Source organism: Heterodontus francisci, chromosome 12 (genome assembly GCF_036365525.1).
Source record: "Heterodontus francisci isolate sHetFra1 chromosome 12, sHetFra1.hap1, whole genome shotgun sequence".
Lineage (NCBI taxonomy): Eukaryota > Metazoa > Chordata > Chondrichthyes > Heterodontiformes > Heterodontidae > Heterodontus > Heterodontus francisci.
The window spans coordinates 26,093,368-26,114,806 of NC_090382.1; the positions used below are offsets into that span (position 1 = coordinate 26,093,368).

The 21,439-nt window shown below is 44.5% G+C and overlaps 1 protein-coding gene across 3 annotated transcripts in view; it reads left to right on the forward strand.

The window, feature by feature from the left end:
- LOC137375787 (dedicator of cytokinesis protein 2-like) overlaps positions 1–21,439 on the forward strand; it is a 690,449-nt gene that overhangs the window by 95,849 nt on the left and 573,161 nt on the right. The window lies entirely within an intron of this gene.

The following is a 21,439-nucleotide window of genomic DNA, read 5'->3' on the forward strand; positions in this document are numbered from 1 at the left end:
TGTACTGATTCTACTTCATGATCTTCTGAGGTCAGAAACACTAAGGGGCAAAAAACATTAGTGGGGGTTGTATATAGACCCCCAAATTGTAGTGGTGATGTTGGGAATGGTATTAAACAGGAAATTAGTAGATGCATAAGATAAAGGAACATCTGTAATTATGGGTGAATTTAATCTGCATATAGATTGGGCAAATAAAATTAGGCACAATACCATAGAGGAGGAATTCTTGGAGTGTATATGGGATGGTTTTCTGGACTAATATATTGAAAAACCAACTAGAGAACAGGCCATCCTAGACTGAGTATTGTGTAATGAGAGAGGAATAATTGACAATCTAGTGGTGTGAGACACCTTGGGGATGAGCGACCATAATATGATAGAATTCTTCATCAAGATGGAGAGTGGCATAGTTGATTCTGAGACTAGGGTCCTGAATCTTAGTAAAGGAAACTACGAAGGTATGAGGCGCGAGTTGGCTATGATGGATTGGAGAACGTTACTTAAAGAGACGATGGTGGAAAGGCAATGGAAAACATTCAAAGAGCGCATGGATGAACTTCAACAATTGTTTATTCCTGTCTGGCGCAAAAGTAAAATGGGAAAGGTAGCCAAACCATGGCTTACAAGGGAAATTAGAGATAGCATTAGATCCAAGGAAGAAGCATATAAATTCCCCAGAAAAAAACAACAGACCTGAGGATTGGGAGCAGTTTAGAATTCAGCAAAGGAGGACCAAGGGATTGATTAAGAAGGGGAAAATAGAATACGAGAGCAAGCTTACAGGGAACATAAAAACTAATTGTAAAAGTTTCTATAGGTATGTGAAGAGAAAAAGATTAGTGAAGACAAATATAGATCCCTTACAGTCAGAAACAGGGGAATTTATTATGGTGAACAAAGAAATAGCTGATCAACTAAATGCATACATTGGTTCTGTCTTCACAAAGGAGGACATAAACATCATACCAGAAATGTTGGGGAACACAGGGTTTAGTGAGAGAGAAGAACTGAAGGAAATCAGTATTAGTAGAGAAATGGTGTTGGGGAAATTGATGGGATTGAAGGCCAATAAATCCCCAGGGCCTGATGGTATGCATCCCAGAGTACTTAAGGAAGTGGCTCTAGAAATAGTGGATGCATTGGTGGTCATCTTCCAAGATTCTATAGACTCTGGAACAGTTCCTACAGATTGGGGGGTAGCTAATGTAACCCCACTATTTAAAAAGGGAGTTAGAAAGAAAGCAGGGAATTATAGACCAGTTAGCCTGACATCGGTAGTGGGGAAAATTCTAGAGTCCATTATCAAAGATTTTATAGCAGAGCACTTGGAGAACAGTGGTAGATTCGGACAGAGTCAGCGTGGATTTACGAAAGAGAAATCATGCTTGACAAATCTCCAAGAATGCTTCGAGGATGTAACTAGTAGAGTTGATGAGGGAGAGCCAGTGGATGTGGTTTATTTGGACTTTCAGAAGGCTTTCGATAAAGTCACACATAAGAGATTGGCGTGTAAAATTAAAGTGCATGGGATTGGGGGTAGTGTATTGCGATGGATAGAAAATTGGTTGGCAGACAGGAAATAAAGAGTAGGGATAAATGGGTCATTTTCCGAATGGCAGGCAGTGACTAGTGGGGTACCGTAGGAATCGGTGCTAGGACCCCAACTATTCCTAATATATATTAATGATTTAGATGAAGGAACTAAATGTAATATCTCCAAATTTGCAGATGACACTAAACTGGGTGGGAGGGTGCGTTGTGAGGAGGATGCAGAGAGGCTTCAGGGTGATTTGGACAAGTGTGAGTGGGCAAATGCATGGCAGATGTAGTATAATGTGGATAAATGTGAGGTTATCCACTTTGGTAGCAAAAACAGGAAGGCAGATTGTTATTTGAACGGCTATAAACTGAGAGAGGGGAATATGCAATGAGATCTGGGTGTTCTTGTACACCAGTCACTGAACCATGCAGGTCCAACAGGTGGTAAAAAAGGCAAATGGTATGTTGGCCTTCATAGCGAAAGGATTCGAGTACAGGAGCATGGATGTCTTGCTGCAATTATACAGGGCCTTGGGGAGGCCACACCTGGAATATTGTGTACAGTTTCGGTCTCCTTATCTGAGGAAAGATGTCCTTGCTATAGAGGGAGTGCAGCGAAGGTTTACCAGACTGATTCCTGGGATGGTGGGACTGACGTATGAGGAGAGATTGAGTCGGCTAGGATTATATTCGCTGGAGTTCAGAAGAGTGAGGGGGGATCTCATAGAAACCTATAAAATCCTAACAGGACTTGACAGGGTAGATGCAGGAAGGATGTTCCCGATGGTGGCGGATTCCAGAACCAGGGGTTATAGTCTAAGGATACTTGGTCAACCTTTCAGGACTGAGATGAGGAGAATTTTCTTCACCCAGAAAGTGGTGAACCTGTGGAATTCAGTACCACAGAAAGCAGTTGAGGCCAAAACATTGTATGTTTTCAAGAAGGAGTTAGATATAGCTCTTGGGTCAGGTTACTGAGTTAGATGATCAGCCATGATCAGAATGATTGGTGGAGCAGGCTCGAAGGGCCGAATGGCCTACTCCTGCTCCTACTTTCTATGTCTCTATGTTTCTGTCTTTTCTCACTAATGCCCTGATGTCATCCTTGACCATCAATGCTATCCCTCCTCCTTTGCTATTCTGTCTGCCTTTCCGAAATATTGTGTACCCTGGAATATTTATGACGTAACCTTGATCACCATGTAACCATGTCTCTGTAATGGCGATTAGATCTAAACCATGTGCCTCTATCTGTGCCACTAGTTCATCTATCGGCCCTTCAGCTATTGGTATGTTTCTGTTTATTCACTCTATCTAAATTCCTCATGATTTTAAATATCTATATCAACATATAAATATACGAACATACGAATTAGGAGCAGGAGTAGGCTATTCAGTAAGTTCATGGCTTAACTGATTACTCCAGATTTTCACCTACCTCCGATAACCTTTCACCCCCTTGCTTATCAAGAATCTATCTACCTCTGCCTTAAAAATATTCAAAGACTCTGCTTCCATCACCTTTTGAGGAAGAGAATTCCAAAGACTCACGACCCTCTGAGAGAAAACATTTCTCCTCGTCTCTGTCTTAAATGGGCGACCCCTTATTTTTAAACAGTGACCCCAAGTTCTAGATTCTCCCATAAGGGAAAACATTCTTTCCATACCCACCCTGTCAAGACTCCTCAGGATCTTATATGTTTCAATCAAGTCCCCTCTTACTCTTCTAAATTCCAGTGGACACAAGCCTAGCCTGTCCAATCTTTCCTCATAAGACAGCCTGCTCATTCCAGGTATTAGTCTCGTAAACCTTCTCTGTACTGACTCCAATGCATTTACATCCTTCCTTAAATAAGGAGACCAGTACTGTACACAGTACTCCAGATGTGGTCTCACCAATGCCCTGTATGGCTGAAGCATAACCTCCCTACTTTTGTAATAAAAGCAAAATACTGCGGATGCTGGAAATCTGAAATAAAAACAAGAAATGCTGGAAATACTCAGCAGGTCTGGCAGCATCTATGCAGAGAGAAGCACAGTTAACGTTTCAGGTCAGAGACCCTTCTTCAGAACTGCCTACTTTTGTATTCAATTCCCCTCGCGATAAACAATGACATTCTATTAGCTTTCCTAATTACGTGCTGTACCTGCATACTAACCTTTTGTGATTCATGTACTAGGACACCCAGATTCCTCTGCGTCTCAGAGCTCTGCAATCTCTCACCATTTAGATGATATGCTTCTTTTTTTATTCTTCCTACCAAAGTGGACAATTTCCCACTTTCCCACATTATACTCCATTTGCCAGGTCTTTGCCCACTCACTTAACCTATCTATATCCCTTTGTAGCCTCATTATGTCCTCTTCACAAGTTACATTCCCACCTACCTTTGTGTCATTAGCAAATTTAGCAACCATAACTTCAGTCTCTTCATCTAAGTCATTTATGTAAATTGTAAAAAGTTGAGGCCCCAGCACTGATCCCTGTGGCACACCACTCGTTACATCTTGCCAACCAGAAAATGACACATTTATGCCTGCTGTCTGTTTCCTGTTAGCTAGCCAATCTTCTATCCATGCCAATATGTTACCTGTACACCATGAGCTTTTATTTTCTGCAATAACCTTTGATGTGGCACCTTATCAACTGCCTTCTGGAAATCTAAATGCAGTACATCCAGCAGTTCCCCTTTATCCACAGCACATGCAATTCCCTCAAAGAACTCCAATAAATTTCCCTTTCACAAAACCATGTTGACTCTGCCTGATTACCTTGATTTTTTTCTAAATGCCCTGCTGTGACATCTTTAACAATAGCTTCCAACATTTTCCCTAAGACAGATGTTAAGCTAACTGGCTTGTAGTTTCCTGTTGTATGTCTCCCTCACTTTTTGAATAAAGGAGTTACATTTGCTATTTTCCAATCCAATGGAAGCTTCCCCGAATCTAGGGAATTTTGGAAAATTAAAACTAATGCATCAACTATCTCACTAGCCACTTCTTTTAACACACTTGGATGTAGTTCATTAGGACTTGGGGACTTGTCAGCCTGCAGCTCCAACAATTTGTTCAGTACCACTTCCCTGGTGACTGTAATTTCCTTGAGTAGTTTAGTTTAGTTTAGTTTAGAGATACAGCACTGAAACAGGCCCTTCAGCCCACCGAGTGTGTGCCGACCATCAAATACCCATTTATACTAATCCTACACTAATCCCATATTCCTACCACGTAGGAGCAATTGCTAATGGCCAATTTACCTATCAACCTGCAAGTCTTTGGCATGTGGGAGGAAACCGGAGCACCCGGAGGAAACCCACGCAAACACAGGGAGAACTTGCAAACTCCACACAGGCAGTACCCAGAATTGAACCCGGGTCACTGGAGCTGTGAGGCTGCGGTGCTAACCAATGCGCCACTGTGCCGCTGTAAAGGAGTACCTCCTTCCCTTCCATTTCCTGACTGACAGCTGATACTGGGATGTTACTTGTATCCTCAATAGTGAAGATCAATGCAAAATATCTGTTCAATTCATCTGCCATCTCCTTATTATCCATTATTAATTCCCCAGACTCACTTTCTATAGGACCAATGCTCACTTTGTTAACTCTTTTCTTTTTTAAACATCTATGGAAACTCTTACTATCTGTCTTTATTTTTCTAGCTAGCTTTCTCTCGTACTCTAATACCTTCCTTATCAATCTTTTAGTCATTCTTTACTGTTTTTTATATTCTGTCCAATCTTCTGATCTGCCACCGATCTGTGTGCAGTTATAGGCTTTTTCTTTAAGTTTGATACTATCTTTAACTGTTTTAGTTAGCTACGGATGGTGGGTCCCACCTTTGGAATTTTTCTTTCTCGTTGAAATGTATCTATTCTGTGTATTCTGAAGTATCTCCTTAAAAGTCTGCCGCTACATCTCTATTGACCTATCCCTTAACCTAATTTGCCAATTCACTTTGGCTGGCTCTGCTTTCATGCCCTCATAATTGCCCTTATTTATGTTTAAAATACTAGTCATGGACCCACTCTTCTCTCCTCAAACTGAATGTAAAATGCAATCTTATTATGATCGCTGCTACCTAGGGTGCCTTAACTATGAGGTCATAAATTCATTTTATTTCATTGTACAATACCAGTATAGCCTGCTCTCTGGTTGGCTTCAGAATAGTTATCCCAAGTAATTATCCCAAGTAATTATCCCAAAAACATTCTATCTACTCCACATCTAGGCTACCTCTGCCCATCTGATTTTTCCAGTTTATCTGCAGGTAAAACTCCCTTATAATTATCGCTGTACCTTTCTGACAAGCTGTCATTATTTCTTCCTTTATACCCCGTCCTACAGTGTGGTTAATGTTAGGTGGCCTGTACACCACTCCCACAAGTGACTTCTTGCCTTTATGAGTTCTCACCTCTACCCAAACTGCTTCTACATCCTGGTCTCCAAAACATAGGTCATCCCTCTCTATTGAACTAATACCATCATTAATTAACAGAGCTACCCCTCCACATTTTCCTAGCTTCCTGTCCTTCCTAAATGCCATGTACCCTTCAATATTCAGGTCCCAATCTATGTCGTCCTGCAGCCATGCCTCTGTAAATGCTATCCTCTCTCTCTCTCCACTCCCGCCGTGCTCTTCTCTCTCTCTCCACTCCCGCCATGCTCCTCTCTCTCTCTCCACTCCCACCGTGCTCCACTCTCTCTCTCCACTCCCGCCATGCTCCTCTCTCTCTCTCCACTCCCACCGTGCTCCTCTCTCTCTCTCTGCTCCCACCGTACTCCTCTCTCTCTCTCTGCTCCCACCGTGCTCCTCTCTCTCTCTCTGCTCCCACCGTGCTCCTCTCTCTCTCTGTCTGCTTCTACCATGCTCCTCTCTTTCTCTCTCTCGCTCTCTGCTCCCACCGTGCTCCACTCTCTCGCAGCTCCAGCTGTGCTCTCTCTCTTTCCACTTCCGCCATGCTCCTCTCTCTGTCTCTCCACTCCCACCATGCTCCTCTCTCTCTCTCTGCTCCCACCATGCTCCTCTCTCTCTGTGTCTGCTTCTGCCATGCTCCTCTCTCTCTCTCTCTCTCTCTCCGCTCCCACCGTGCTCCTCTCTCTCTCAGCTCCAGCCGTGCTCTCTCTCTTTCCACTCCCGCCGTGCTCCTCTCTCTCCACTCCCACCGGGCTCCTCTCTCCCTCTCCGGTCCCACCATGCTCCTCTCTCGCTCTCTCCGCTCCCACCGTGCTCCTCTCTCTCTCTCTCCACTCCCACCGTGCTCTTCTCTCTCTCTCAGCTCCAGCTGTGCTCTCTCTCTCTCCACTCCCAACGGGCTCCTCTCTCTCTCTCCGCTCCCACCATGCTCCACTCTCTCTGCTCCCACCATGCTCCTCTCTCTCTCTTCGCTCCCGCCGTGCTCTTCTCTCTCTCTCCGTCCCATCGTGCTCCTCTCTCTCTCTCCGCTTCCACCGTGCTCCTCTCTCTCCGCTCCCACCGTGCTCCTCTCTCTCTCTCAGCTCCAGCTGTGCTCTCTCTCTCCACTCCCACCGTGCTCCTCTCTCTCTGCTCCCACCGTGCTCCTCTCTCTCTCTGCTCGTGCCGAGCTCCTCTCTCTCTCTCAGCTCCAGCAATGCCCTCTCTCTCTCGACTCCCACCGTGCTCCTCTCTCTCTCTCTCCGCTCCCACCCTGCTCCTCTGTCTCCCCGCTCCCGCTGTGCTCCTCTCTCTCTCTCTCCACTCCCGCCATGCTCCTCTCTCTCTCCGCTCCCAGCGTACTCCTCTCTCTCTCTCCGCTCCCGCCGTGCTCCTCTCTCTCTCCACTCCCGCCATACTCCTCTCTCTCTCCGCTCCCCCCATGCACCTCTCTCTCTCTCTGCTCCCGCCATGCTCCTCCCACTCTCTCCGCTCCCACCATGCTCCTCTCTCTCTCTGCTCCCGCCATGCTCCTGTCTCTCTCTCCGCTCCCAACGTGCTCCTCTCTCTCTCTCTCTCTCTGCTCCCACCGTGTTCCTTTCTTTCTCTCCGCTCCCACTGTGCTCCTCTCTCCCTCCGCTCCCGCCGTGCTCCTCTCTCTCTCTCCACTCCCGCCGTTCTCCACTCTCTCCCTCTGCTCCCGCCGTGTTCCTCTCTCTCTCTCCGCTCCCACCCTGCTCCTCTCTCTCTCCGCTGCCGCCGTGCTCCTCTCTCTCTCTGCTCCCACCGTGCTCCTCTCTCTCTCTGCTCCCACCGTGCTCCTCTCTCTCTCTCCACTCCCGCCGTTCTCCACTCTCTCCCTCTGCTCCCGCCGTGTTCCTCTCTCTCTCTCCGCTCCCACCCTGCTCCTCTCTCTCTCCGCTGCCGCCGTGCTCCTCTCTCTCTGCTCCCACCGTGCTCCTCTCTCTCTCTGCTCCCACCGTGCACCTCTCTCTCTCTCTGCTCCCACCGTGCTCTTCTCTCTCTCTCCGTCCCGCCATGCTCTTCTCTCTCTCACTCTGTCTCTGTCTCTGACTCTGTGCTTTTGGTGCACTTTTTAAATCTCCACTCCCGCCGTGCTCCTCTCTTTCTCTCTGCTCCTGCCATGCTCCTCTCTCTCTCTCCGTCCCGCCATGCTCTTCTCTCTCTCGCTCTGTCTCTGTCTCCGAGTCTGGGCTTTTGGTGCACTTTTTAAATCTCCGCTCCCGCCGTGCTCCTCTCTCTCTCACTGCTCCCGCCGTGCTCCTCTCTCTCTCCGCTCTGTTGGTCAGGGGCTGCAAGAAGTACAGAATCTGTTACAAACTGCTGGATTGTTTGTGAACTATAGTAACCTGAGCTCAGACACTGGCCTGTGCCTGTAAATACCAGTTTGAACTAATTAATTTATGTGACGAGACAAAGGAGATATCTCAGGAATAGAGCCTTATTTGGACACGGTGCGATACCGGGGTCTTTGGGCCTGGGCCAATAAGGAGAAGATACGAATGAGGTGCGCAGGCTTAAACTAACCAGAAAGAGACAGCATAGTTTTGAAGAGATGAGAAAGAGAATATGTATCGAGAATCTCGGGCATCAAGCCAGCGAGAAACTCTGGAGACCAACCATCGCGGAAGTGGAAGACCCTGCGTGAGCAACGCGGCAACGACGTAAAGGAGAGAGAGAACGGAACGCCTGGCCAGCGTCAGCTCTCCCCTTTTTCGGGTATTATCGTTTGTTTTCTGTGACTAAGTCAGGGAAAGGTCAGAGGAACCTAGTGGGTGTCCTTATCAATTCTAGTTAGCTTTGTTATTAACTGTATAACCCAGTTTGAGTTGCATGCTTTTGCCTAACCAAGTGTATAAGCCTTATTCTTACATTGTACAACAATGTGAATAAAGTAAATTGATAGTTAAAGAAAGGACTGCGTTTCTTCCTCTTTGTACTAAGCCATTAACTGTAGCCGGTGGATTAGGTGGAGGGTGGCTCTCCTGTAACCCCGATATCCCAAACACCCAGCCTGAGCCTGAATTAAGAGGACTTAGTCCCATGTGACGGCCAGGATCAAGTGGGCGAAGGGAATAAAGGGGCCAAAGGGAAGTTGACTCCGCGCCACGGTTTACAGCTCCACCGTGTTCCTCTCTCTCTCTCCACTCCCGCCATGCTCCTCTCTCTCTCCGCTCCCACCGTGCTCCTCTCTCTCTCTCCGCTCCCACCATGCTCCTCTCTCTCTCTGCTCCCACCATGCTCCTCTCTCTCTCTCCACTCCCACCGTGCTCCTCTCTCTCTCTGCTCCCACCGTGCTCCTCTCTCTCTCTCTGCTCCCATCGTGCTCCTCTCTCTCTCTGCTCCCACCGTGCTCCTCTCTCTCTCTGCGCTCCCACCATGCTCCTCTCTCTCTCTCTCTGCTCCCACTGTGCTCCTCTCTCCCTGCTCCCACTGTGCTCCTCTCTCTCTCTCTGCTCCCACCATGCTCCTCTTTCTCTCTCTGCTCCCACTGTGCTCCTCTCTCTCTCTCTGCTCCCACTGTGCTCCTCTCTCTCTCTCTGCTCCCACCGTGCTCCTCTCTCTCTGCTCCCACTGTGCTCCTCTCTCTCTCTCTGCTCCCACCGTGCTCCTCTCTCTCTGCTCCCACTGTGCTCCTCTCTCTCTGCTCCCACGGTGCTCCTCTCTCTCTCTCTGCTCCCACCGTGCTCCTCTCTCTCTGCTCCCACTGTGCTCCTCTCTCTCTGCTCCCACTGTGCTCCTCTCTCTCTCTCTGCTCCCACCGTGCTCCTCTCTCTCTGCTCCCACCGTGCTCCTCTCTCCCTCTCTGCTCCCACCGTGCTCCTCTCTCTCTCCCCATCCCACCGTGCTCATCTCCAGTCTCCGACTCTCATCTCTCACATCTCCTCTTAGCTATCTCTGCTGTTAGGAGAACTACTCAGTTTCTCCAGCCTGTCCACATAACTGTAATCCCTAGTACCATTCTAGTAAAGCTCTTCTGTATCCATGCTAAATGAATATTTTTTTCTGTGCAAATCAAAGCATACATATCTATCTCATTATCTATATTATTGTAAGAAATTGCTGCACCAATTAGGAGAGTAAATTTATGCTGACATCAATGAAAGAGTTTAGCACCAAAGAATCCTGTTCATTTCAGCTTCAGAATTGAGCTCTCCGAGCTCAGTTTCAGAATAAAGCTCCCTTAATTTTACACACAAAAATGTTCCTCGTCTCCAGCTATAGAAGAATACTGCCCCCAAATGCACCACTTTTTCCATTTCCCACAGTGGCCAATTTATGCCTGCTCTGTAAGATTGCCCAATGAGGACCAAATATCACCAAAAGGAGCTGTATTGTGCATTAGGTCCATGCCCACTGGGAAATGGGTTGAGACTTTTTTTATTAATTCATGGGATGTGGACATCAACGGCAAGGCCAGCATTTATTGCCCATTCCTAATTGCGCTTGAGAAGGTGGTGGTGAGCCGCCTTCTTGAACCACTGCAGTCCATGTGTTGTCGGTACACCCACAGTGCTGTTAGGGAGGGAGTTCCAGATTTTGACCCAGTGACAGTGAAGGAACGAATACATAGTTCCAAGTTAGGGCACTGTGTGACTTGGAGGGGAGCTTGCAGGTCGTGGTGTTCCCATTCTTCTGCTGCCCTTCTCCTGCTAGGTGGTAGAGGCTCGCGAGTTTGGAAGATGCTGTCGAAGGAGGCTCGGTGAGCTGCTGCAGTGCATCTTGTAGATGATACTCACGGTAATCACTGTGTGCCAGTGGTGGAGGGAGTGAATATTTAAGTTGGAGGGGTGACAATCAAGCAGGCTGCTTTGTGCTAGATGGTGTTGAGGTTCTTGAGTGTTGTTGGAGCTACACTCATGCAGGCAAGTGGAGAGTATTTTTGCTTTGTAGATTGTGGACATTCTTTGGTTAGTCAAAGGTTGAGTTACTCGCTGCAGAAATCCCAGCATCTGACCTGCTCTTGTAGCCACAGTATTTATATGGCTGGTCCAGTTAAGATTCTGATACATGGTAACACCCAGGATGTTGACGATGGAGGATTCAGCAACGGTAATGCGTTGAATGTCAAGGAAGAATGGTTAAAGGTCTAACTTGTTGTAGACGGTCATTGACTGGCACTTGTGTGGCACAAATGTTACTTGCCACTTATCAGTCCAAGCCTCAATGTTCTCCAGGTCTTGCTGTGTGCAGGCATGTACTGTTTCAGTATCTGAGGAGTTGCAAATGGTACTGAACTCTGTGCAAACATCAGTGAACATCCCCACTTTGGACCTTATGATGGAGGGAAGGTCATTGATGAAGCAGCTGCAGATGGTTTGGGCTAAGACATTGCCCTGATGCACTCCTGCAGTGCTGTCCTGTGGTTGAGATGATTGACCTCCAAAAACCACAACCATCTTCCTTTGTGCTAGATATGGCTCCAACCAGTGGAGAGTTTTCCCCCTGATTCCCATTGACTTCAATTTTGTTAGGGCTGCTTGATGTCACACTTGGTCAAATGGTGCCATGATGTCAAAGGTAGTCACTCTCACATCACCTCTGGCATTCAGCTCTTTTGTCCATGTTTGGACCAAGGCTACAATGAGGCCTAGAGCTGAGCTGGCCTGGCAGAACCCAAACTGAGCATTGGTGAGCAGGTTATTGCTGAGTAAGTGCCACTTGATAGCACTTCAACGATATCTTCCATCACTTTACTGATGATCAAGAGTAGACTGATGGGCCAGTAACTGGCTGGATTTGATATGTCCTATTTTTTGTTGACAGGACATACCTGGACAATTTTTCACATTGTCGGGTAGATCCCAGTGTTGTAGCTGTACTGGAACAGCTTGGCTCAGAGCACGGCTCATTCTGGATCACAAGTGTTCAGTATTACTGCCAGAATATTGTCAGGACCCATAATCTTTTCAGTATCCAGTGCTTTCAGACTGTCCAGACTTATTTAACCTAGGATGTTTACAGCTTGCAGAGAGGAGAAACTTCCATCCCATTAGTTTGGGAACTTTTTTTTACACGGCATCTCATTTAATCGAATCACAGTGGCTCTGAAAGGAGGTTTATTGTTTAATAAGTGCAATTTTGCCTCACTATTGAAGGCTTTTAAATGTTATCTTAATGATCTGCCACAAGATGGTGCTTTTTGCTTTACAGCTATTAGATTGACAGAGAATTGATTTCCTTTGACTAGAGCATTGTCAATTGTCTGTTGGTACATTGAGATGAACGTGTAATATTGTGTAATCTGATGGCGCATCCTTCTGCATTCTGTGTTCCTTGTTGCAACACAGCTTCTTCACATCTAGATCCCATCAGCACTGAGTCAGGGTAATTTAAGTTAGTTAAATTTAAATTAAATTGAAGTTTAAATTAAATAGAAGGCTGGTGAAATGGAAGTTTTAACAGAATGCCCTTAACATTAAAATCATTTCCAAGAATCCCATTGCTGTGAAAGGATGGTGTTCCACACAGTTTTATGCTTTGGTTAGGTACGACTCTGTGATCAAGGTGAGAGAGGACTGTGCTGAGGAATGGAATGTTTTTCCATTTACTGCCATTGCTCGGGTTCCTTGCCAGTCTTTTTTTTATTTCTCCCCACCCAGTTCTGTTGCACCCCTTCTCCCTCCTCCACTTCTCCTGAAAGCACCAACTCATCTCAGGGTAGAGTTCTGCACCTGCCAGAAGCTGTCATTTTCTCATGTGCAACCCTTGAAAGTGATTGTCAACAGGAGATTTTTGCACGAAGGACATCACAGTTGAACCCAATCCCATCCAGAAACAGGACTCAGCTCCAATAATTTACTTAAGAACCAACCTCTTAAGGTAAAGCCTCCTTCCCTGCACCAAACATGAGTTTTCCATTTCTGCATTCAATGCCTTGGACAGTGATCGACAAATAAATACTACCAGGTGCTAATTTGTGATTACCTTTCTGCAAAGAAAATAATTTCAGACTGCCCAAACTAATTTCACAAAGATCTCTACAGGACACCTGAGGGAGGAGCCATCATCCTACATTTCTGAGCTTTATTCCGGTCACATGTTATGTGCGAACCTTTGCCGTTTTGTTTATCTTACATTGCAGAAAGGGAGGATACAGTTCAGAGAAGTAGGTTGGAAACATTTATGAAGTGATTGCTTTTATGAAGCAATTTAATATTGTAGCCTTATACCCTCTTAACTTCATTAAACGGAGCAGCAGATGATCTCTGGTATCGTGCTGGTTGGATTCTCCCACATGCAACCACCCGACATTTCTTAATAGTGATGAAGCAATGATAATGTTACTATTTTCAGACTCGTAAAATGGAGCATGCCCAACCACCACCATTAAGGCCAGTGGTAAGGCAGGGCTGATACAAAGCAAGGATTTGTCCTCCTGACCCACCCCCAATCTCCTATTTGCCCATTCATCCCCATACCTCCACCACTGTTCCTACCTTTTTGGAGTTATTTCTGTCTGCCTTATCACCACAGGTGTCTGACCTTCTCAGGATTCAGTGCTGTCCCCTTTCTCCTCTAGCTGGAGAAACCAAGGAAATGTTACTTGGAGGCAAGTTCATTTCAGCACTCAAAGCGAGAAGAAAGGTTTCTAATAAGGATGAAATTAGTAATGATTTAAACTGAATTCAAATTCTCAGACTACCACAGTAGGATTTCAACTCAAATGCTCTGGATTATTAGTCCAGGCCTCTAGATTACTAGTGCAGTAAGAACCATTACTCTATTCTGCAGAAATATATTCACTCTGCTGCCTGTTCTGCCAATAGTGCAGAGGTTATTTCCCTCTCTCAGCCTTTCTGTTGTTTTTTTACTCTGACTTTCTGGTGCTATGCTTGTTCTTAAAAGTATCTCCACAAAGCCTAGCAAAGATCAAAGAGATTTTATAGAATGATAGAATCTTACAGCACTGAGGGTGGCCATTTGTCCTATCATGCCCATGTTGGCTCTTTGATGAAGCTATCCAATTAGTCCTACTTCCCTACTCTTTTCCCCATAGCCCTGCAATTTTCTTGCCTTCAAGATTTGTGAAAACAAAGTCTCACGATTCTCCTGAATGACCAGACATTGCTAATGAAGAGGCCATTGCTTGGAAATTCTTCATGGATAATTCAGCATGGGATTGTCTGGAGCAGCTAATTATTTTAAGACAGCTCACATCTGGGTTCTTTCCATGGAATAAATAGACCCAGATTCCTAAATGGCAACCAAAGTAAATAGATTATGGGAAGAAAATCTTAGCAACACAGAGCTATTGGAGTAGTTTGGAGAAGGTGCAACAAAGAGATATTTGAGGCAATTCTTTCACATAACTCTACAAAGGGTTCTCATAGATTTGCTTATAATACTTAATATTTGTCATTTTTGCAGGGTGTAACTTCTGTTTATATTCTAAATAAGACAGAGTCCTAGAAATAAAGATGGAGAGAGTTTATGTGAAAGCTAGGGATGCAAGGGAGTGAGGAAATGTGTGAGAGAGGAGGATAAGGGCATGGGGGAGGGAGGAAGAGGGATTATTCTATATCTACTTAGCATTGAGAGGGTGAGACACTAAGTAGAAATTGGACCTCATTGTGCCCATCTTATGACATAAAACAGAGACAACAGAGGCCAATTTCAGGAAGCAACATCCCAAATGCAGAACACTTGAAAAATGTTTGACCCAGTGTTGGGCCGGGCCACTTTTCAGGTCTTCTTGGCAACTTCCTCAAACAGGCTTTAAGCCGTTATGTAGGAAAATGAGGGATCTAATGCTTGATTTAGAACCAATAAACAAAGGTGCCCTACAATGGGACCCACAATGTTCATCTCAATAAAATGAATTTTTGCCTAGGTTGAATTTTCTAACTTCTGTTTTTCTGCTGCTGGTGTCAACATATAAGGGGTTAGCTCAAGGACGAATAGTTCATCCTTTTTAAAAGTAAGCCACCAGTTGGTTTGTCTGTCAAATTTTTCACAAGGTGATTTTTCTAGACTCACACAATAGTGATTTCAAGAGGTAATTAATTAATCTTCTCAAGTGGCAAGATCCATATCAGCTTAGTCCTAGACCTGCCAGTATTGCTGTAAACAATAGAAATCTCCGGGGGTCAGTTAACTAGGTTGGTTACATTCACTGACAAGTGCCTTTGACAATCATTAGAGTTTGCTTCTATTCAGTATTGGTGAGTAGCTGTTCTGGATTAATTAAATCAGGAGATGTATATTGTTTCCTCATGTCAAAGGTAGGCACTCAGTCCAGGGTCGTCACTATGATTGGCAGTTTGGTAGGCAGAGACTTTATCTCATAAATTATGGCACTATTGACACAGAAGCAGGGTGAGTCGCAGAGAGTGTCTGTGGATTTCACAGCCAGTAGTCCAGGCTATCTGTACTTTACAGCCTAAACAAGCCTAGCCTCAAAGGATTAAGCTAACATACTTCATTAGCTCCTGGTCCAAATCCCTCGATGGCCTCACCTATTCTATCTCTGTAACCTCTTACAACCCTCCAAAATCTCTGTGCTCCTCCAACCCTGGCCTCTTGAGCATTATCCCACCATTGGCACTGTGTCTTCAGCTGCCTCAGCCCTAAGCTCTGGAGTTCTTTCCCTAAACCTCTCCATCTCACTTTCCTTCTTTAATATGCTCCAAAACCTACCTCTTTGATCAAGTTTTTGGTCACCTGTCTTAATATCTCCTTATGTGGCTCAGTATCAAATTTTGTCTGAGACTGCTCCTGTGTATCACATTGGGAAGTTTTAGTATGTTAAAGGCATAATATAAATGCAAGTTGTTGTTCTACTGTCATATGGCCCATGTTTAAAGAGACAATGGTTTTATTATTTTCGTATACAGAGGGAAGGAAAAAATAAGTTCTATTGCAGTTAAACGCAATACTTGTTCATTATTTGAGAAACATTTGGTAAAAGTGTTTTTTTTAAATGATTAGTCATCAGAATGTGGGCAAGACTGCAATTATTGCCTCTCCAGTGTTGTTCTGAGAAGATGATAGGGGCTACATTTTAGTCGGGGACTGGAGTCATGTGTAAGTCAGACCAGGTAGGGGTGGCAAGTTCTCTTCCCGAAGTACATCACTCAGTTGGGAATTTATGAAATTCGGGAGCTTTCATGGTAATTTTAATGGTGATAGTCCACAAACTACTAGATTTATTGAATTTAGTTTCGCGACCTGCGATGCCTTGGGATTGATAGTCCACTATCAAAATCAGTCAGCTATCAGACTCTAGTTATTCAGTCTGGCTTCCATATCAAGAGAGAATTCTCAGTGTTGTGCCTTACCATTGGGTAGCTGGGTATACACTTTAAGGGTTCTCGGGGTCATGCTATTGTTTAGATATTGTACATAAAAATGTGCATTCTGGGCCCTAGGGAATGCAAAGTCCTTTTATGAAGATGACTGATGATAAGAGTATATCTAGTATAATACTCCACAAATTGTAAATAATGCCTTCTTTCCATCATTTCTATTTTGACAATTCTTGATTATGACAGTATTGCACTTGTTGCAATTGTTAAGGTCAGTTGACTATTGTATCCAATCATATTCCTCCCAGGTCAGAATTTAGGAAGCTAGGCTGGAAATTAGTAAACAGGACCACAAAAGTAGTAATCTTCAGATTACTCCCAGACCCACGTATAAGTGAGTATAAAAATAGGAGGATAAAGCAGGTGATGCTTGGCTGGAAAGATGGTGCAGGAGAGAGGGCTTTAGATTCCTGGGACTTTGGGACCAGCAATGGGGGAGATGGGGCCTGTACAGGCTGGATGGGTTGTATATATACAGAGCAGGGATTGAGTTCCTTGTGGGGCAATTTGCTAATGCTATTGGGGAGGTTTTAAACTAACTTGGCAGGGGTGTAGGGACCAGGAGGTAATATCAGAGAACAATGCCAAGGTGCACAGAATACTGGGGGAGATAGATAATACTAGAGTAGGGAACAGTAAGTTAGAAGGTGGGGTTAGAGTAAGGAAGAAAGTAATAAAGTCTGAATCAGGGTTACTGTCCATGTAAGTGGATGTGTGGAGTGTGGTAAATAAGATTGGTGAGTTATAGGCACAGATTGCCACGTGAAAATATGAGGTGGCTACAACAGAGACCTGGCTCAAATAAGGGTAGGACTGAGTATTAAATATTCCTGGATACAAGGTGTTCAGGAAAGATAAGAAAGGAAGAAAAGGGGGAGGAGTGGCAGTATTGATTAAGGAGAGCATTGCACTACAGGTGAGAGAGGATGTCCCAGAGGGGTCAAGGACAGAATCTATTTGGATAGAGCTGAGGAATGAAAAAGGTGCAATTACATTGCTTGGTGTTGTCTATAGGCCACCAACAAGTGGGAAGGATGTGGAGGAACAAATTTGCAAGGAAATTACGGAAAGGTGCAAGAATTGTAGAGTAGTTATAACGGGGGACTTCAATTATTCAAATATGACTGGGATAGTGGTTGCGTAAAGGGCAGAGAGGGGCAAGAGTTCCTAGAGTGTGTTCAGGAAACTTTTCTACAGCGGTATGTTTCCAGTCAACAAGAAAGGAGGCACTGCTAGACCTGGTTTGTGGGAATGAGATGGGCCAAGTGGATCAAATAGCAGTAGGAGAACATTTAGGGACAGTGATCATTGTATCACAAGGTTTAGGTTGGCTATGGAAAAGAACAAAGAACAATCCAGAGTAAGAATAATTAACTGCGGGAAAGTGAACTTCAATGGGATAAGAATAGATCTGAGCCTGATATATTGGAATAAAAGATAGGCGGGAAAAATGGTACCTGAATGATGGGCTGCCTTTAAAGAAGAGATAGTTCAGGCACAGTCAAGGTATATTCCCATGAAGGGGAAGGGAGGGGCAAACAAATACAGAGCTCCCTGGATGACAAGAGATAGAGATTAAGATAAAGAAGAAGAACTGTGGTTATGACAGATGTCAGGTGTATAATACAATGGAGAACCAGGCTGAATATAAATGGTTCAGAGGGGAAGTGAGAAAGCAAATAAGAGAAGGAAGGAGAGAGTATGAAAAGAGACTGGCAGCTAACATGATAAGGAATCCCAAAGTCTTCTATAGGCATATAAATAGTAAAAAGGTGGTAAAATGAAGAGTGGGGCCGGTTACGGAACAAAAGGGGGGGGGGTTTACGCTTGGAAACAGGAGGCATAGCTGAGGTATTAAATGACAACTTTGCATCTGTCTTATACCAAGGAAGAAGATGCTACCCAGGTCACAGTGAAAGAGGAGGTAATTAATAAACTAGAGGATTTAAAACTGAGAAGGAGGAGACATTGGATGAGTTGTCTGTACTTAAAGTTGATAAGGCACCAGAACTGGATGAGATGCATCCAAGGATACTGAGGAAAGTGAGCGTGGAAATTGTGGCTGCACTGGCCATAATTTTTCAGTCTTCCTTAGACTCAGGGGTGGTGACAAAGGACTGGAGAATTGCAAATGTTACACCCTTGTTCAAAAAAGGGTGTAAAGATAAGCCCAGCAACTATAGGCCAGTCAGTTTAACTTCAGTGGTGGGGAAACCTCTAGAAACAATAATTCAGAACAAAATTAATAGTCACTTGGACAAATGCAGGTTAATTAAGGAAAGCCAGCATGGAGTTGTTAAGGGAAAATCATGTTTAACTAACTTGCTGGAGTTTTTTGAAGAGGTAACAGAGAGGGGTTGATGAGGGAAATGCTGTTGATGTGGTGTACATGACTTCCAGAAGGCATTTGATACAGTGCCACACAACAGACTTGTGAGCAAAGTTATAGCTCATGAAATAAAAGGGACAGTAGCAACATGGATGCAAAATTGGCTGAGTGACAGGAGAGAGTACTGGTTAATGGATGTTTTTCAGACTGGAGGAAGGTTTGTAGTGGAGTTCCCCAGGGGTCAGTGCTGGGACTCTTGCTTTTCCCGATATATATTAATGATTTAGACCTTGGTGTACAGGGCTCAATTTCAAAGTTTGCAGATGATATGAAACTTGGACGCATTGTGAACTGTGCGGAGGACAGTGTAGAACTTCAAAAGGTCGTAGACAAGTTGGTGAAATGGGCAGACAAGTGGCAGATGAAGTTTAATGCGGAGAAGTGTGAAGTGATTCATTTTGGTAGGAAGAACATGGAGAGACAATATAAAATAAAGGGGTACAATTCTAAAGGGGGTACAGGAGCGGAGGGACCTGTGTGTATTTGTGGATAAGTCATTGCAGGTTGCAGGAAAGATTGAGAGAGCAGTTAATAAAGCATACAGTAGCCAAGGCTTTATTAATAGGGGCATAGAGTAAAAAAAGCAAGGAGGTTATGTTAAACCTGTATAAGACACTGCTTCAGACTCAGCTGAAGTATTGTGTTCAGTTTTGGGTGCTGCACTTTATGAAAAACATGAGGGCATTGGAGAGAATACAAAAAAGGTTTCATGAGAATGGTTCCCGGGATGAGGAACTTCATTTACGAAGGTAGATTGGAGAAGTTGGGACGTTTTCCTTGGAGAAAAGAAGGCTGAGAAGAGATTTGATACAGATATTCAAAATTATGAGGAGTTTGGACAGAGTAGATAGAGAAAAACGGTTCCCACTTGTCAACGGATGAAGAACGAGAGGGCACAGATTTAACGTAATTGGCAAAAGAAGCAATGGTGAAATGAGGAAAAGCTTTTTCATGCAGCGAGTCATTAGGATCTGGAATGCACTGCTAGAGAGTGGGTGGAGGCAGGTTCAATTGAGGCATTCAAAAGGGAAATAGACAGTTATCTGAAAAGGAAGAATGCGCAGAGTTACGGGGAGAAGGCGGAGGAATGGCACTCAATGAATTGCTCATTCGGAGAACATTGGGCCGAATGGCCTCTCTCTGTACTGGACCAATTCTGCTGGAACAACACTGGAGTGCAATAATTGCAGCCTTGGCAGACAGGTCACCAGGACCTGACGGCCTGCATCCTAGGGTTTTAAAATAAGTGGCTGCAGAGATAGTGGAGGCATTGGTCATAATATACCAAAATTCTCCGGATTCCGGTAGGGTACCAGCAGATTGGAAAACCACTAATGTGACGCCCCTATTCAAGAAAGGAGGGAGACAGAAAGCAGGAAACTATAGACCAGTTAGCTTAACATCTGTCATTGGGAAAATGCTAGAGTCCATTATTAAGAATGAAAGAGCAAGATATTTGGAAAACCATAATGCAATCAAACAGAGTCAACATGTTTTTCAGAAAGGGAAATCATGTTTGACAAATTTGTTAGAGTTCTTTGAGGATATAACAAGCAGAGTGGATAAAGGGGAACTGGTAGATGTAGTGTATTTGGATTTTCAGAAGACGTTCGATAAGGTGCCACATAAAAGGTTATTGCACAAAATAAGAGCTCAGGGTATTGGGGGTAATGTGTTGGCATGTATTGAAGATTGGCTAACACACAGAAGGCAGAGGGTCGGGATCAGTGGGTCTTTTTCAGGTTGGAAAGCCGTAACTAGTGGGGTGCTATAAGGATCGGTCCTAGGGCCTCAACTATTTATTATCTATATCAATGACTTGGAGGAAGGGACAGAGTGTAGCGTATCCAAATTTTCTGATGATACAAAAATAGGTGGGAAGGCATGTTGTGATGAGGACACAAAGAATCTGCAAAGGGATATAGATAGGTTAAGTGAGTGGGCAAAAACTTGGCAGTTGGTGTTCAATGTGGGAAAGTGTGAGGTCATGCACTTTGGTCGGAAGAATAAAAAGGCAGATTATTATTTAGATGGAGAAAGACTACAAAATACAGCAGTACAGAGGGATCTGGGTGTTCTAGTACATAAAACACAGAAAGAAGGCAAATGGAATTTTGGCCTTTATTGCTAGGGGGTTAGAGTTTAAAAATAGGGAAGTCTTGTTACAACTGTATAGGGTGTTGGTGAGGCCACACCTGGAGTACAGTTTTGGTCCCCGTATTTAAGGAAGGATATACTAGCATTGGAGGCAATTCAGAAAATGTTCACTAGGCTGATTCCTGCGATGAAGGGATTGTCTTATCAAAAGAATGACTAAACAGGTTAGGCCTTTATTCATTGGAGTTTAGAAGAATGAGAGGTGATCTTATTGAAACATATAAGATTTTAAGGGGGCTTGACAGGGTAGACGTTGAGAATATGTTTCCACTTCTAGGGGAATCTCGAACTAGGGGACATAGTTACAGAATAAAGGGGCACACATTTAAAACTGAGATGCGAAGGAATTTCTTCTCTCAGAGAGTGGTGAATCTTTGGAATTCTCTACCTCAGAGAGCTGTGGAGGCTAGGTTACTAAATGTATTTAAGGAGGAGGTAGATAGATTTTTGAAATCTCGGGAAGTCGAGGGGAATGCGGAGGAGGCCCGAAAGAGGGGTTTAGTCCTGGGACAGATCAGCCATGATCCAATTGAATGGTGGGGCAGGCTTGAGGGGCTGAATGGCCTCTTCCTGTTTCTATTTCTTATGTTCTTATGTGATACGGTGATAAATTGATCTGTTTTGCAAA